At 36.0% G+C, this 17,983-nt stretch overlaps 3 pseudogenes; 1 reads left to right on the plus strand and 2 right to left on the minus strand.

Moving 5' to 3' along the window:
- LOC106509413 lies at window positions 1,938–3,208 on the plus strand (annotated as a pseudogene).
- On the minus strand, window positions 11,423–15,679 carry LOC100627738 (annotated as a pseudogene).
- On the minus strand, window positions 15,639–16,252 carry LOC100627832 (annotated as a pseudogene).

Raw genomic sequence — 17,983 nt, forward strand, 5'->3', positions numbered from 1 at the left:
ATATTATAAATACTTATTCAGTAAGAGAAAAGCTGCATCAGTCAAATTGAAAATGGTAAATATTTTGATATTCTTATTAAATTCAGGATAATTTTATTAATTTAATGATCAAGATTCAGTAAATAATATCAAACAACTAAAATCATGGATATATGTAGGCCAGAAATGTATTCATTATTGAAGATAGCAGTATTTGAGGTAGATTTGTGACTTTTTGATTAAAAAGTTAGTTTTAAGCATTTAAAATATATACATTTCTAATTTGTTGTTAATAAGGATAATGATGTTAAATTTATACATTTTATGAAAAAAGCCATTAAGAGAACTATACTCAAAGAAGAAGTATTGCATTCATGTTAAAGATTTTACTATGTTAATAATAAAGTAAATGTTGCCATTACAGGTAAAGGATTTCTGTGAGAAGGAATGACCTCTTATTAGTGAATTTCCTTCTGCTGGGGATATTGTGAAGCATTTATTTTTTTCAAATTATAATCTCCTGCAAAAGAATATTTGCTTCAACTTTTGTAGCCCATGTTGTAATATTGATTATGGTACCCAATCAAATTGGATCATAAACAGGGAAGGTGTTGGACTACTTTGGTGAATTTTTTTTTTTTTTTTGGCTTTTTTGTCTTTTGAGGGCCGCACCTGCAGCAGGAAGTTCTCAGGCTAGGGGTCTAGTCGGAGCTGTAGCTACTGGCCTATGCCATAGCCACAGCAGGCAGGATCTAAGCAATGTCTGTGACCTACACTACAGCTCACTGCAATGCCAGATCTTTAACCCACTGAGCAAGACCAGGGATGGAACCCACAATCTCATGGTTACTAGTTGGGTTCTTTAACCACTGAGCCACAATGGGAACTCCCTGGTGAATTTCTTTTTTTTTTGTCTTTTTTTTTTTTTGTCTTTTTGCTATTTCTTGGGCTGCTCTCACGGCATATGGAGGTTCCCAGGCTAGGAGTCGAATCAGAGCTGTAGTCACCAGCCTACGCTAGAGCCACAGCAACGCGGGATCCGAGCTGCGTCTGCAAGCTACACCACAGCTCACGGCAACGCCGGATCGTTAACCCACTAAGCAAGGGCAGGGACCGAACCCGCAACCTCATGGTTCCTAGTCAGGTTTATTAACCACTGCGCCACAATGGGAACTCCTCCCTGGTGAATTTCTTATTTATTGATTTTACTTTTCCCTAGGAACATTTAATTTTGGCTTGAAATAAAGCACTATTCCCAAATATTATTAGTATTAAAATTAGTGAAAGGCCAAAAGTTGTGTTTTTTTTTTTTAAGCAAAGAGATCTAGTTTAATTCAAAAAATTAGAACGAGCATTGCTGGAAAATTATAGGGAGTTAAAATAAAAAAATGGCTTTTATATTCTTATAGTTATAATAACCCTTTCTCACTTCTAAATTTAATTGTAATTTCTATTTTTAATTTAATTCAGAAGCACCTATGTAGTAACATATTGGGGCAGAGCCTTGTGCTCTGTTCTTTACAGGTTGAATTATTGCATTTAATGTCAAGGGTAGAAAAGCTATGTAAATAGTCAGCAGAACATTGCATTAGATGTTTTAGGACAGATATTATGTTATGGACCAGATTAGGTGGGAATGAAAATCATGGAAGTGGTCAAGTAATGTTTGAATTTGAGTTTTGGCCAAAAGAAATAAGCTATCTACATACTCCCTCTCATACCATAATTTAAGTGAAAATACCTATGCATATGGCTCATATTTGTATAACTAAATGCAGATCTAACATGGAATATAATTTAAGCAATATATATATTGAATTGATTTTTTTCTGCAGATGAGGGTTTATCTCCTCATTTCACATCAAATCTCCCAGAATCGCAGAAAACAAGTGTGACAAAGTAACTAAGAATTTATTACAACCAAAGCCCATGTCTCAATCCAATTATAAAAGAAGAAAATGCAGTCAAGAAATGTAAATCCACAGAAAGAAAATAATTTGAAAATTGTAGAAACAAATCTTACTATAATGATGGAATTTGTTCTCTTGGACTTTGCTGATATTCCCCAATTTCACTCATTTCTTTTTGGGGTTTTCTTAGTCATCAAATGATTATCCTATTGGGGAATGGCATAATTATTCTAATAACAAAAGTAGCTGCCACTCTTGAGACCCCCAAGTATTTTTCCCTCAGAATTTTTTCCTTCCTAGAAATCTGTTATATATCTGTCCCTCTTCCCAGGATGCTCATGGACCTTTGGACCCAGAAAAGAACTATTTCTGTTTTTACCTGTGCTACATAAATGTGTTTCTTCCTTATGCTGGGAGAAACAGAATGTTTCCTTCTGGCTGTGATGGCCTATGACTGCTATGTGGCCATTTTTAACCCTCTACACTACCCTCTAGTCATGAACCCCAAGGTTTGTGTCCAGCTGGTGGTTGCCTCCTGGATCAATGGAACTCCAGTCGAGATAGGACAAACATGCCAGATTTTCTCTCTGCCCTTTTGTGGTTTAAACCAAATCAATCACTTCTTCTGTGATGTCCCCCCATTATTGAAGCTTGCTTGTGGAGACATCTTTGTGAATGAGCTGGTGGTCTATATATTTGGTGTATTATTTGTCACTCTTCCTTTTATGTTGATTTCTGGGTTCTATATCAGAATTATCTCCACCATCTTGAAGCTGCCATCAAAAACAGGGTGAACCAAAGCCTTTTCCACTTTCTCTTCCCATATCGTAGTTGTACTTTTATTCTATGGATCAGCCACTGTCACCTATTTAAAACCTAAAACCGGAGTTTCCGTTGTGGCACAGCAGAAATGAATCCAACTAGGAACCATGAGGTTTCAGGTTCAATCCCTGGCCTTGCTCAGTGGGTTAAGGATCTGGTGTTGCTGTGAGCTGTGGTGTAGGTCACAGACATGGCTCGGATCCCATGTTGCTGTGGCTCTGGTGTAGGCCTGTGGCTATAGCTCCGATTAGACCTCTAGTCTGAGAACCTCCATATGCTACAGGTGCGGCCCTCAAAAGACAAAAAGACAAAAAAAAACCCCAACAAAACAAAACAACCCCCCCCCCAAATCCAATCAGTATGAAGGGGTAGACAAACTGCTCTCTCTTTTTTATAGAATTTTCACCCTGATGTTTAATCCTATGATATACAGTCTGCAGAACAAAGATGTTAGAAAGACAATGAGAAAATTTCTTCTGAAATTATCAACATTGTGAGATATTTGAAATAATACAAATTATTCTTTCATGTGTTTAATTTGTATGTATACTTAATCAAAATCTACTTTTCAGTAATGTTTTAAAATTTTTAATATAATGATATAATTTCCTTCTAGTAGATCCTTATGTCTTCAGATCTAAGGCAGATGTGTTCATTTATTTAGCAGTGTTTTAAATTTTAAAGATCAGTTTTCCCCTCACTATAATGAATAGATATGTGTAACTAAACTAGAAGATGTGAAATGCAGTATGTTCTATGATTGAAAGAAATTATGTCATTTTCCTATTTTATTAGTGCCTTTCTAGACACTACCCTAACATTATTAAAGAAACAAAACACTCTTAGATGCCACAGAGTCATTATTTAGTGATTCCCCTCATAGGCAAAACAAACAAACAAACAAACAAAAAACAAAAAGGCTAAATATGTAAGGATGTAAGTGTAAAAAGTAGTCATACAAATAATTTATGAGTATCATAATGTTTATAACAGCACTATATTTTAAGGAAAATGAAGCTCATATTGAGAAATATTTTAATAAATATTATGTATAAATGTAATAGAAAATTATGGAGTCATTAATAAATCATGTTATATCTATATGACAATGGCCTCCAATAAAACATTTCTTATATCCTTTTTTTTGTTATCCTTCCTAGACTGACTCTTGATCTATTTATGTGATTACCTTTGGCCAAGGGAACATTAATACGCATGAATAGCACTTTACCATTCCAACTTGTCCTCTGCAACAATGGAAATCTTTCTATCCCTATATCAGTTCTGATGGTTTCCATTTGTACTTTCCCACCATAATAGTCCTCACTCTACAGTTCAGTGATCCAGTGTGGGGAGTCTGTGAACTGCTAAGTATATCCATTCCAATTATGCATTCTGGAACTGGGAAAACAAGTTCAGGATGGGTTCAGGGATCCACTGGACTCACTGTGAGATGGACTTGAGCTAAAACTCTGTTGATCACTTGCCTTCCATAAAGTTCTACTCTGACTGGAAGGCCATAGTGATATTTTCGGTCTCAATTGGAATCAATGCCAGTTCAATATCAGTGTTCAGTAGTTCCAGAAAATTGTGACTATTTTCTTTCCCCAGTGCAGATCCCTGGAAAAATATTTAGGTCACTTTGGGAAGGGTTGGTGTAAATATTACGAATATAAATTCTGGATTTTTACTAGGTGCTTCCTTAAGGGAAACACTTCCTTGAAAGAATTCTGTGTCTGTAAACTGGATCAAGTCTGGGAGTTAAACAGCTGTGACTATCTGTTTTAATGGCTTTAGTTAGACTTTGGTTCACTTGATCTAATCTTGTCTGCTTATGCAGATCAAGTAATAATTTAATAGGTTTCCTATTTTACTTCTAAAAAGTCATGATAAACTAGCCAATGTCATAGGTATATATGAATCAAATTATTCTGACTCTGCCATCCATTGCAGTAACTAGGACCACCTCACTTTTTTGGGGAGGGCTGCACCTGTGGCATGTGGAAATTCCCAGGTCAGAAATGGAACTCATGCCACAGTGGTAACCAGAGCAACAGTGGTGACAACACTGAATCCTTAGCCTGCTGAGCCACAAGGGAACTCCAATGACCACTGAAATTTGAGAGTTGAGTTTTGCCAGTTGGCTCCTGCCACTCTGGGATCCAATTCACATCACAACATTTAGAATTCCCAGTTTAACAGCCTCAAATTTTGTAAGATCTGGCCAATAGAGAAGACTAATCATGCATATCTTCAAGATTGCTGGAGCTCCCTTCACAAATGTATTTCTCAACTTGCTGGTGAAAGATATGTCTTTTGCACAATCCCAGTGTGAGTGAATATATATTAAATGAGAAACCCTCTCTAACAGTCCAGTCTCCCTAGGACTTTGAATCACTTTCCCAACATTAAGCCAAGGCAGGTTCTCCATTAAAAATTAGCTCACATTTTTGCTCCATGTTTTAGCAGACTAACCAATCAAATCTCTTAGAATTCTTTTTAACTCTGCCATCTGTGACATGAAAGAAGAATCTTGGCTTAATAGGCCCCTAGCAATAAATTTGGTCTGATCTAACATTATATTCATTCCACCACTGTCCCTCACCCTTAATAGCCACACATGTTCCCAATATTTGTCTATATAAATTAGAAAAATCAGTTATTTCAGAGTGTAGTGTACCTCCACATGGGTCATTCTTCCTACCTCACCTTTATGGATTGTGGGACTCCTATCTAGTCATAGGTCCAGAAGCAAAGAAAGGTGGTGTGGGTGGTTCTTGATGAGAATCTGCATTGAATTGCACAATGACAGCCTCAGAAGAGGCCATAACACTTCCCTCAGCCAGTCTGCACCGAGTTATCTGCAACAAAGTGATCAGAATGGCAACACTACTTCTCTTGGCCACATAGACTTAGCAAAATTTAGAGGATCAATGTCCCAACTTCATCAGAGACTTCTCACATGTTCTTGTTACAGTTTTAAGGATTACATTTTCTCCCCCTACAATCAGTGCCCTCATTTTAATAATAGACACTCTGTGAAGACATTCTGTGAGGACTGGAGATTCTGGGTTGTGTTTTCAGAAAACTCATTTCTGCAGCTACTGGAAATAAGGGCAGGCAATGAAATTTTGAAGCCATTTATGTGGCTCACAATTTGGGAATTTGAATCCATTAGTTTATCCTTTCCATTCCCTAATTTGCCCAATGATATTAGAGGCAGTAGGTCAACTTCATTATATTCATTATCCAGATTAAAAAAAGTGTGAAAATATCATATACCTAGCCACCCAGATCCTTGCTCCTTATACTTTATTTTGAGAAGCCAATTTTAACAATTGCATGTCTCTATTGTCAAACCATGCCACAGACTATCAGTGAAGACTATTAGAATATTACTAGAAATAATCATTAGTGTCTTTAGATAATACTAATGTTTAATCATCTTAGGCAGCCAGTACCAGAGATGCCAGAACACGTTTAGATGATTAATCCTTAAAATTCTGATTCTCTAGAGATATTCTCAGCAGCAAAGTCTGCATTAGTCAGGGTTCTCAAGAAAAGCAGAACCAATAAAAGTGAGCCAAAGATGAGTCGGAACCAGAAGGAAAACCCGTGATGATTGGACTTGTCATTCTCAAATTTAAATATTATCTTGATAAATGCTAAAGCTTAGTCTCTGTCTGCAGTGAAGAAATACAGAATGGGTTTAGTGTCCAATCTTTGATTGAAAAAATAAAAGCAAATGGTTTCTGAATGTTAATCTTGTATCCTGCCACTATGCTGAATTTGTTGATCATTTCAAGTAATTATTGTGTGGAGTCCTTAGGGTTTTCTATATATAGTATCATGTCATCTGCATACAGTGACAATTTTACCTCTTCTCTCCCAATTTGTATACCTTTTATTTTTTTTGTTTGCCTGATTGTGGTGACTAGAATTTCCAATACTATGTTGAATCAAAGCGGTAAGAGTGGGCATCCTTGTCTTGTTCCAGATTTTAGAGGGAAGTCTTTCAGCTTTTCTCCAATATTTGTTGTGGGTTTGTCATAAATAGGCTCTAGTTTGTTAAGGTATGTGCCCTCTATACCTGCTTGGGTAAGAGTTTTTATCATTAATGAATAATGGATTTTGTCAAATTCTTTTTCTGAATGTATTGAGATGACCACGTGGTTTTTGACTTTTCTTTTGTTAATATGGTGTATCACATTGATTGATTGTGTATGTTGAACCATCCTTGTGCACCTGGAATGAATCCCACTTTGTCATGGTTTATGAAATTTTTTATATGTTGTTAAATTCAGTTGGCTAAAATATTGTTGAGAATTTTTGCTTTTATATTCATCAAAGATATTGGGCTATATTTTTCTCTTTTGGTAGTAAATTTATCTGCTTTTCCTATTAGGGTGATGGCAACTTCATAGAATGTCTTTGGGGGTGTTCTTTCTTCAATATTTTGGAAAAGTTTAAGAAATATGGTGTAAGTTCTTTTTTGTATGTTTTGTAGAATTCACCTATGAAGCCACCTGGTCCTGGGCTTTTATTTGTAGGGAGTGTTTTTATTAAATATTTAATTTCATTTCTAGTGATTGGTCTGTTCAGTTGATCTGTTTCTTCTTGACTCAATTTTGGCAGGCTGTAAGTCTCTAGAAAGTTGTCCATTTCTTCTAGGTTATCAAATTTTTTGGCATGTAGTTGCTCATAGTATTCTTTTATGGTTTTCTGTATTTCTATAGTATACATTGAGATTTCTCCTTTTGCATTTCTTATTTTGATTATTTAGTTTTTTCAAGATTAACATTCAGAATTCAGTGGAATTTCTATATACTCACAATGAAATATTAGAAAAGGAATGCAAAAATAAAATACTTAAAACAGCACCCACAAAAACTAAATGCCTGGGAAAAAATGTGACCAAGGAAGAACTATAAAACATTAATCAAGGAAATTAAAAAGGATGCAAAGAAAGGGAAAGATATTCCATGACCCTGGTTTGGAAGAATTAATATCTTAAAAATGGATTAACAGGAGTTCCTGTTGTGGTGCAGTGGTTAACAAATCTGACTAGGAACCGTGAGGTTGCAGGTTCTATCCCTGGCCTTGCTCAGTGGGTTAAGGATCCAGAGTTGCCGTGAGCTGTGGTGTAGGTTGCAGATGTGGCTTGGATCCCGTGCTGCTGTGGCTCTGGCATAGGCCGGCAGCAACAGCTCCAATTGGACCCCTGGCCTGGGAAGCTCCATATGCCGTGGGAGCGGCCCTAGAAAAGATAAAAAAACAAAAACAAAAACAAAAACACGGATTAACAATGAGATCCTGCTGTGTAGCATTGGGATATGTCTAGTCACTTATGATGGAACATGATAATATAAGAAAAAAGAATGTATGTGCAACTGGGTCACCATGCTGAACAGTAGAAAAAAAAAGGTAAAAAAATAATAATAATAATTAAAATAAAAAAATGGTCATACTACCCAAAGCTATCTACAGATTCAGTGCAATTCATATCAAGTTACCCATGCAATTTTCATAGAAATAGAACAAACAATCCAAAAATTTATATGGAACCATAAAAGACCTGAATTGCCAAAGCAATCCAGAGGAACAAAAACCAAGCAGGAGGCATAATGCTCCCAGACTTCAGGCAATATTACAAAGCCACAGTAATCAAGACAGTGTGGTACTGAAAACAGACATATAGACTGATGGAAGAGAATAGAGCACCCAGAAATAAATTCAGACACCTCCAGTCAAGTAATCTTCCACAAAGAAGCCAAGAATATAAAATGGGAAAAAAAGAGAGTGGTGCTGGGAAAACTGTAGGGCAACATGTAAATCAATGAAACTGGAGCACACCCTCACCCCATGCACAAAAATAAACTAAAAATGGCTTAAAGGCTTAAACATAAGACAAGATGCCATCAAACTCCCAGAAGAGAACATAGGCAAAGTATTCTCTGACAAAAACTATGCAAATGTTTTCTTAGGTCAGTCTCCCAAGGCAAAAGAAATAAAAGCAAAAATAAATGAATGGGACCTAATTAAACTGACAAGCTTTTGCATAGCAAAGGAAACCATAAAAAAAAACCAACCTATGGAATGGGAGAATATAGTTTCAAATGAAGCAACTGACAAAGGCTTAATCTCTAAAATATACACAACTCCACAGCAAAAAAAAAAAAATTGAAAAATGGGCAAAAGACCTGAAAAGGCATTTCTCCAAAGAAGATGTACAGATGGCCAATAAGCACATATAAAAATTGTTAACATCACTAATTATTAGAGAAATTCAAATCAAAACTACTATGAGGTACCACCTCTCACCTGTCAGAATGGCCATCATTAGCAAGTCCACAAATAAATGCTGGAGAGGGTGTGGAGAAAAAGGAATCCTCCTTGCACTGCTGGTGGGAATGTAAATTGGTACAACCACTATGGAAAACAGTATGGAGGTACCTCAGAAAACTAAATATAGAACTACCATATTGCCCAGCAATCCCACTCTTGGATATATATTTAGAAAAAAAAATTCCCTTGAAAAAGATATATGCACCCACATGTTCATTGCAGCACAACTGACAATAGCCAAGACATGGAAACAACCTAAATGCCATCAACAGATGAATGGTTTAAGAAGATGTGATATATATATATAATGGAATACTACTCAGCCATAAAAAGAACAAAATAATGCCATTTGCAGCAACATGGATGGAAGCAGAGACTCTCATACTAGGTGAAGTAAGTCAGAAAGAGAAAGACATATACCATATATTTCCACTTATATATGGAATCTAATATATGGCACAAGCGAAACTTTCCATAGAAAAGAAACTCATGGCCATGGAGCATAGATGTTGGGTTGCCAAGGGGGTGGACAAGGGAGTGGGTTGGACTGGAGTCTGCGGTTAATAGATGCAAACAATTGCATTTGGAGTGGGTAAGCAGTGAGATTCTGCTGTCTATCACAGGGAACAATATCTAGTTACTTTTGATGGAACATGAAATGGAGAATAATATATATATGTATATGTAAGAAAAAAATATATATGACTGTGTCTCTTTGCTGTGCAATAGAAGTTGACAGAACACTGTATACCAACTATAATGGAAAAAAATCTTTACAAAGAAAGTGTAAAGAGAGAACAAAAACTTAAAAAAAATAAAAAAATAAAATTAAAAGAAATGTATCCTCTCAAACAATATGGTCACGATACCAGGAATTTGAACACAGACTCTGTGATCTCTGAATTCGAGGCTGGGATTCATTTGCTGCAAATGTGTAGATGTAAGGAAGAAGCAGAGTGATTTATTCTGGAGTCAGAGGCCAATGACTCCATGCAAAGTGGGTTGGGAATACATGAGCTGTGATTTTGCTATACATGAGATGGTAATTGCTCAGACTTGTCAGATATAATTGTAAAGTAACTTACAATTGCAATTGGAGCCTATCTAATTGGAGTTATATGGATATGAAAGATAACATTATACATTTAAAGTGAAGATTATATGTGCATATGCCTCTGTGCATGTCGTGTGCATGCACACGAAAATGTTTGTGTGTGTGTTTGTATACGAATAAATCCAATAATTGCAGGATAAAGGCTTAAGCCCTGATAACTCAGAATGTAACTGTAAATGGAGATACAGTCTTTGAAGAAGCAATTAACTGAAAATGATGGCTTTAGGATGGGTCTTATGCAATATAATTTTGACCTTGTAGGAAGAGTTTCGGGCACTGAAATTTAAAGAACAAGTGATAACTTGATGATAAAGCATAAGGTTGCCATCTATAAATGAAGAAAAGAGGCATCAGAAGAAATCAATCCTGCCATTACACTGACTCTAGACATCTAGACTCCAAGACAGTGGGAAAATAAATTTCTTATTTTTGTTTGTTTTTGTTGATTTTTGTTTTGTTTGTGTCTAGAGCCACACCTGTAGCATATGGAGGTTCCAAGGCTACAGGTCAAATAGGAGTTACAGCTGCTGTCCTATGCCACAGCCACAGCAATGCCAGATCCAAGTTGCTTCTACAACCTACACCACAGCTCACAGCCACGCTGGATCCTGAACCCACTGTGCAAGGCAGGGATCAAACTTGCCTCCTCATGGATACTAGTCAGATTTGGTTTCCCCTGAACCACAATGGGAACTCCTAAATTTCTTTTCTTTAAACAACCAGTCTATGGTAATTGTTATGTAAGCCCTAGCAAATTAAAACCACCAGTATCAGCATATAAATGTGTGTGTGTATATTTTTTACATATGTATGTATGTGTCTGTATACACATATACAGTCTTTATATATACATATGTATGTATAAATATATATGCACAAGAGTTCCCACTCTGGCGTAGTGGGTTAAGAATCCCATTCAGTGGCTCTGGTCACTGCAGAGGTGTGGGTTGGGTTCCTGACCCAGCACAATGGGTTAAAGGATCCAACGTTGTCACCACTGCTATGTAGGTTGCAGTTACTGCTTGGGTTTGATCCCTGGCTCAGGAATTTCCATATGCTGCAGATGCAACCAAACAACAAAAACAAAAACTGCATAAGAAGTAGGTTGACTGTGATCTTTATTTTAGAATATATAAGAATGACAGGAAGACACTAATAAACTAAAAGATAACACTTTAATTATAACTTTTGATATAGAGACAATAAATATCTCAATTTCTTTCAATTTTATGTTTAATGTGAAAAATATATTTTATTTGCAAATCAATTTTTCCCAAACACTCTTTACTGCCTCTTTTACATCCTTGTTCCTCAAACTATAGATGATAGAATTCAGCATGGGAGTCACAATGGTGTAAAACACAGACACCATCATGTCATGATCCAAGGCATAGCTGGAAGTTGGTCTCACATACATGAAAAGAACAGTACCATGAAAAATTAACACTCCAGTTAGATGAGAGTCACATGTAGAGAAGGCTTTTCTTCTCTTTTCAGCAGAATGCTCCCTCAGAATGGCCTGCAGAATGAAATCATAAGAGATTAGGATAATCAATATAGTGGATATCTCAATATAGCCCCAAAAGTAGGAGACAGGAAGCTGGTTTGTGTGTGTGTCAGGGCGAAAAAGAGAAAGGAGTGAGGGGATGTGACAGAAGACATGTCTAGTTTCATTAGATGCCCAGAAGGATATGCTAAAAGTAGCCACTGTGTGTAAAGTACCATGCAAGATGCCAACAATGTAGTGGAAGATTATAAGTGGCACATAGACTCTAGGTGACATTCTAATTGAATATAGGAGGGGCTTGTAGATGGCTTCATAGTTATCATATGCCAAGGCACCAAAGATAAAGAATTCTATGGTGTCAGAAGTGATAAAGACGAACATGTATGCTGCACATCCAAGATATGAAATAGTTTTATTCAATGACAGGTAATTGACCAACATTTTGGGGGTGATAACTGAGGAAAAGCAAGCATCCAAGAATGATAAGGCACGGAGAAAATAGTACATAGGGTTGTGGGTCAAGAATCAATGATGACCTATAAAACCAATCCAAAATTTCCTATCAGGGTAAAAAAAAAAATAGATTGCTAGAAATAGAAAAATATGAAAACTTTCAGCTCAAAATCATCTGTAAAGCCTATCATTATAAACATGGTGACTTCAGTCATACTTTTCATCTGAATCCTGTATAAATCTGCATCTGATGGCAACCCTGACATTTCAGTTTTTATCTTTAAATGCTAAAGGCAACCAATTATAACCTCATGTTTGTTTCTTCGAAGAGTATATTGAAATTCTCTGCAGTGAAGGAATAGTCGGTTTTGATAAATTTGAATCCAAGAGGATACATTATCCTGTATAAATAAATAAATTAACCAATTTTTGTTATTGGTTAGATATATCACGTTAAAAATTGTGTCAGTTTACGTGCATTGGATTTAATTTCCAGTATATTCTCTGTTAAATTTACTGCCTTTAGGTTTCATATCAAATCACCTTAAAATGCAGAAAAAAAGAGTATAGGAATTTTTAATCCAAAAACATTAAAATAGAAAGTACACATCTGAATGGTAATCCTGGATTTTCTACAACCTGCATGAAGTTTACATTTGGTAAAATGGGAACAAATACACTTACATCACAAGATTGTATTGAATGTAATCAATGTGAAAATTACTTAACTTTAAAATGTCCCCAGATTATTAGGATTTACTTTTCATTATGTTACATGAGATGAACATTTCCAAACAAATCATTTTATGTTCTCTTTTCTGGTAATGATATCATTTCATTAGTATTTCCGGATGTGATGAGCAGACTTTATTCTGGAGATAAATGTACCAAGTTTTGCAAACAAATAGAGATTACTGGGGTTTTTTGTTGTCATTTTGTTTTATAGTTTTTTTTCTTGAAACAGATAAAAGTAAGTTGTAAACTTTTGACATTTTCAGTTTATTTTAATGTTATTGGTTGTTAAATTTTAACTTAATGCCAATTCAATTTTTTGACTACAAATACACTAATTATTCCTACAAAATATCTGGTATAAGACATATTTCTATCAAAAATAATTTATGGTTATTCCAATAGTTGCTTATGAAGTCTCTGTAATAACTATTAAACACAGCTGTCCCTCAGTGAGGTGGGGTGGTTCCAGAATCCCCCTCCCTCAGCCAAATGAGAGGATACTCAAGTTTCTTATATAAAATGGGGTAATACTACATATAACCTACACACATCTTCCCATATATTTATGTTTCTTTTTTTCCTTTTTTGGGCTGCACCTGTGGCATATGGAGGTTCCCAGGCTAGAGGCTGAATCAGAGCTGGCAGCTGCCAGTCTATACCACAGCCACAGCAATGTGGGATCCAAGCCACATCTGTGACCTTCACCACAGCTCATGGCAATGTGGGAGCCTAAACCCACTGAGGGAGGCCAGGGATTGAATCTGCATCCTCATGGGTACTAGTCAGGTTCATTACCAATGAGTCACGACAGGAACCCCTTCTCATGTATTTTAAATTATCAATGCAATGTAAATGTTATGTAAATAGTTGCTGGTGCACTGCAAATCAAATTTTTACTTTTTAGAAATCTGGAAATTACTATTTTCCCAATAATCTTGACCTACAATTGATGGAATCCAAGAAAGTAGAATTTTTGTACCCAAAGGGCTGACTGTAAATATTTGTGTGTGTGTGTGTGTTTGCCATTTCTTGGCTGCTCTCGCAGCATATGGAGGTTCCCAGGCTAGGGGTTGAATCGGAGCTGTAGCCACCGGCCTATGCCAGAGCCACAGCAACGCGGGATCCGAGCCGAGTCTGCGACCTACACCACAGCTCATGGCAACGCTGGATCCTTAACCCACTAACAAGGGCAGGGATCGAACCCGCAACCTCATGGTTCCTAGCTGGATTCGTTAACCACTGCGCCACGACGGAAACTCCTAAATATTTCTTGATAATAGATAATAAAACTATTTATAAAAAGTCTTGGAGTTCCTGTGGTGGCGCAGTGGTTAAGGAATCTGACTAGGAACCATGAGGTTGCAGGTTCGATCCCTGGCCTTGCTCAGCGGATTAAGGATCTGGCGTTGCCGTGAGTTGTGGTGTAGGTCGCAGATACGGATCAGGATCCGAGGCCCTAGAAAAGGCAAAAAGACAAAAAAAAAAAAAAAAAAAAGGCTTGCTAAAAGAAGTAAATCACTCTATAAGCCACAATGTAGAGTTTTATCATTACTGTATTTCCCTAAGCTTTCAGATCATTGCTTATTCACTGGAGTATGAAGAAAAAAAATAATGCATAACAATCAAAATGTTGGATTCACCACTATCTGTATCTAAAGCCTCTATCATTGATACAATTAAATATTGTATCTATTGTATTTAGAAGCAAGATTTCAGCATGCTGACTCTTGTTTTTCCTCTGGCTGTTATAGATTAAAACAAAGAGTGAAAAATCTATTGTCCATAGGTCTAAGTTGAATCCAATGACCGACCAATTATTTCCTAACATGAAACACCTATATTTTTGTCACTTTGAGGCATCCATACATCAAACAGAGGATGAGCAAATCAGCTTAAAACTACATTAAGAAGGAAAAGAAAGTCACATATTTTTCTTTTCCCAGAAATTTCCTCCCAGATTCATGTAAAAATTTTCTTAATACATAGAATAAATAGCTTTTTAAATGTGGAGCTACCCAAAAAAACCCCCTAAAGACTCATTTACTCCTTAAAGCACAGTACTCTTTACAGTACAAATATATAATTAAGCCAAATACTGATTTCTTTGTTAATTCAGACCACTGACACATGAAAACGTACATACATAGTCAAATGTATTATAAAAATTCTAGTTTAGTCTGAATGATTATATTAGTAATACACCTTATAAAACAATTAATTATTAGCATTAAAATGCATTCAGGTATTATTTGAGCATTAAAAATACATTTATGTTTTAAAAACTTTGGAGTTCTCGTGGTACAGTAGGTTAAGGATCCAGCTTTGCCACTGCAGCAGCTTGGGTCGCTGCTGTGATCCAGACCTAGCCTAGGAATTTCCACATGCCTCAGGAGCAGCCAATAAATAAATAAATGAATAATAATACTTGTTTTCATTCTTTTTTTCAAGAATCCATATATTGCATACAAAATATTTCCTGATGAGAATAAGACACAAAATATAACTTAGGTGATAGAAAGACACAAAATAAATAAAAATACACAAGCAAATTTTGAAAAGTGCACCAATAGGTGGTCTACTAAAGGAATGCACTAAAATATACATGTTAATTGACATACATTTTGGGAAAATTTAGCTTTATTTTGATTCTAATCTTTTTTTTGGGGGGGAGTACCAAATTACTTTATGTGAAGGAATGCTACTAAGGAAAGAACTTAAGTAGGTGTTTTGGTAGGACTTATAGGAAAGTTACAGGTAACCCAAACATGCATGCACTGCTTTGGTGACCAGGGAAGTCACCCCCCCCTCTCCCATGGCTATAGGAAGCAACCTAAGGATTAGCTCTCATTATCACCGTTTCCCAGGATGTGCTTGTCAAAGAGATACTCTGCCATGCCACATTCAGGGACCCCATCTTGTGCAAGACCCCATCCAATTCTTTGATGGATTTCACCTGCTCAGTCAGGTAAGGAGTCAAGGCAGTCACACAAATGGGGATCATTTTTGTCAGTGGCCAGTTTGTGCAGTTCTAGTAGTGACTGATTCACACTTTTTTCCAAGTGTAGTGCACATTCTCCATTTCATCATGGTCTGGTTTCTTGATATCCTGAAGGAAGAGTCAGCCATCTCATTGGTTCTGCAGCTTCATCAGTTTCTAAGCATGTTCTCTCTCCTCAGGAGATAGGTGAAAAAGTATTTGGCCAAGTTCTTCAAAGCTATGTCAATGTGGTCAAAATAGTATGACATGGACAGGTAGATGTAGGAGGCGTAGAGCTCAAGGTTGGTCTGAAGGTTGATGGCCATCTCCTGTCCTGGGTGGTAGTTCTGGTGCACCTGTGAAGAGGATGAGGTCGTTATGGAGGCCGAGGAAAAGTGGTGGCAGTGCATAGCAGCTGGGGTGCCCTTGGGGAGGTTCGAGGGTGCTGTGAATAGGTCGCCAAGGCTGGCTCTGAGCTGCCAGCCAGGGCAGGGGACAAGCGCTGGATTGTGCCTGACCACGCACTGTTGAAGCAGAAGACTACCTGACTCTAATCTTTATTTAACTCATGTGTTTGAAGTAGCACAATTGTGGAAGTTAAAATAATTATATTTGAATTTTAAAACCTTACATCTAAATCTCAGATTTACCACCTAGTGTGACCTAGGTTAAGAAATTTTATCCTTCAGATCAAAGGGTAACTAAGATTTCTCTGCATGTCTTGTTCAACTACATAAACATGGTCAGACTACATAATTCTAATTTATGAGATGCATTAAAATGTTTTATTAAAGTGCTAATTTTATGCAAAAGATGCTCACAAATGAAATATGACTTTTTAATTTTTTTCAATTTTTTAAGTCCAACAAAATAAATATGAAATCAATTTTTTATCAAAGATTTGAGCAATGAATACTTGTTAACTATACTTGATAGTTAACAAGTATAACTATCTCTTCTTTTAGTTATACTCGTTATATGAAACAATATACATTGAACTATCATTTTATGTGATTAAACCCAGTAAATTCGAATATTTAATGATATACAGCATCTTTTGTTTTTTGATGTACAGCATCTTAAAAATGAATCTTTTTCATTGCATCCTGATGTGGGACATGTCAATAAAACTTAAATCTCTGTGATAATTTTGTCCATAATAATTTTCTCATAACACTTGATATTTCTGGTTTCATAATGCAAGACATTGAATGAAGATGTATTTTATTGCAAATCATGTTCAATTAGAGCAACTATCTAATTTATGTGGGGAACTGGAGGAATGGCAGATAAAATATAGAGGGTTAATTTACTTCATCCAAGATGCCTTGAAGCAGGGACTTCTGTCAACTAATATTTAATAAAATTAAAACAAATTTTTTTATTATTTAACTGATTTCACTGTGAGAGAAAGAGGCTAGAAAGATGGATACCATGTTTGAAACATAATATTATTATTCTGGAAAACTAAGATCAAATGAATTCCTCAACTCTCAAAGAGCTGGGGAACCTACAGTAGTAGACATGAGAACAATATCACAAGCATTAAGCTTGAGAAAAAGAAAGCTGTGATAACAGATACCACAAATCATGAAATGGCTACAAGAGGTTGTAAAGTGTACATACATTATTTTATCTAATCTACATATAGCAACCTGCAAACTAAAGAACTCATTATTCTTTTATAGATGAGACAATTGAGGACCAGCTAGACCTATGAACTGAGCAACCTCACACAGTAAGTTGCTAGCAGTGCCAGGAATATTAAAGCAAAAATTTCTCTGTTGTTACATCATGTGCTGAGCTATTTCCATTGACCAAATCACAGGCTAATTGTGACATCCATAATTTTGGAACTGCCGTCTCTTAGAAACAATACAAAATAACATGCTTATAAATATATAATATGAATTTTTAATGCTTATAAATATATAATATGAATTCATAAAATATGAATTTTTAAATCAAGCTAAGTAGACTAGGAAATTAAAATAAATCAAACAAAACAGAAACTTTGATGTAGTTTCTAGATCAATCAGCTAAATAGCGAAATTAATTTTAAATTTATTTATGTCCCCCCATGAGAAACAAATAATGGTCATCGGATGGTATATAATCAATAGCTCGTTGATAATTTTCTT

The sequence above is a fragment of the Sus scrofa genome, chromosome 2 (genome assembly GCF_000003025.6).
Source record: "Sus scrofa isolate TJ Tabasco breed Duroc chromosome 2, Sscrofa11.1, whole genome shotgun sequence".
In the NCBI taxonomy this organism is placed as follows: Eukaryota; Metazoa; Chordata; class Mammalia; order Artiodactyla; family Suidae; genus Sus; species Sus scrofa.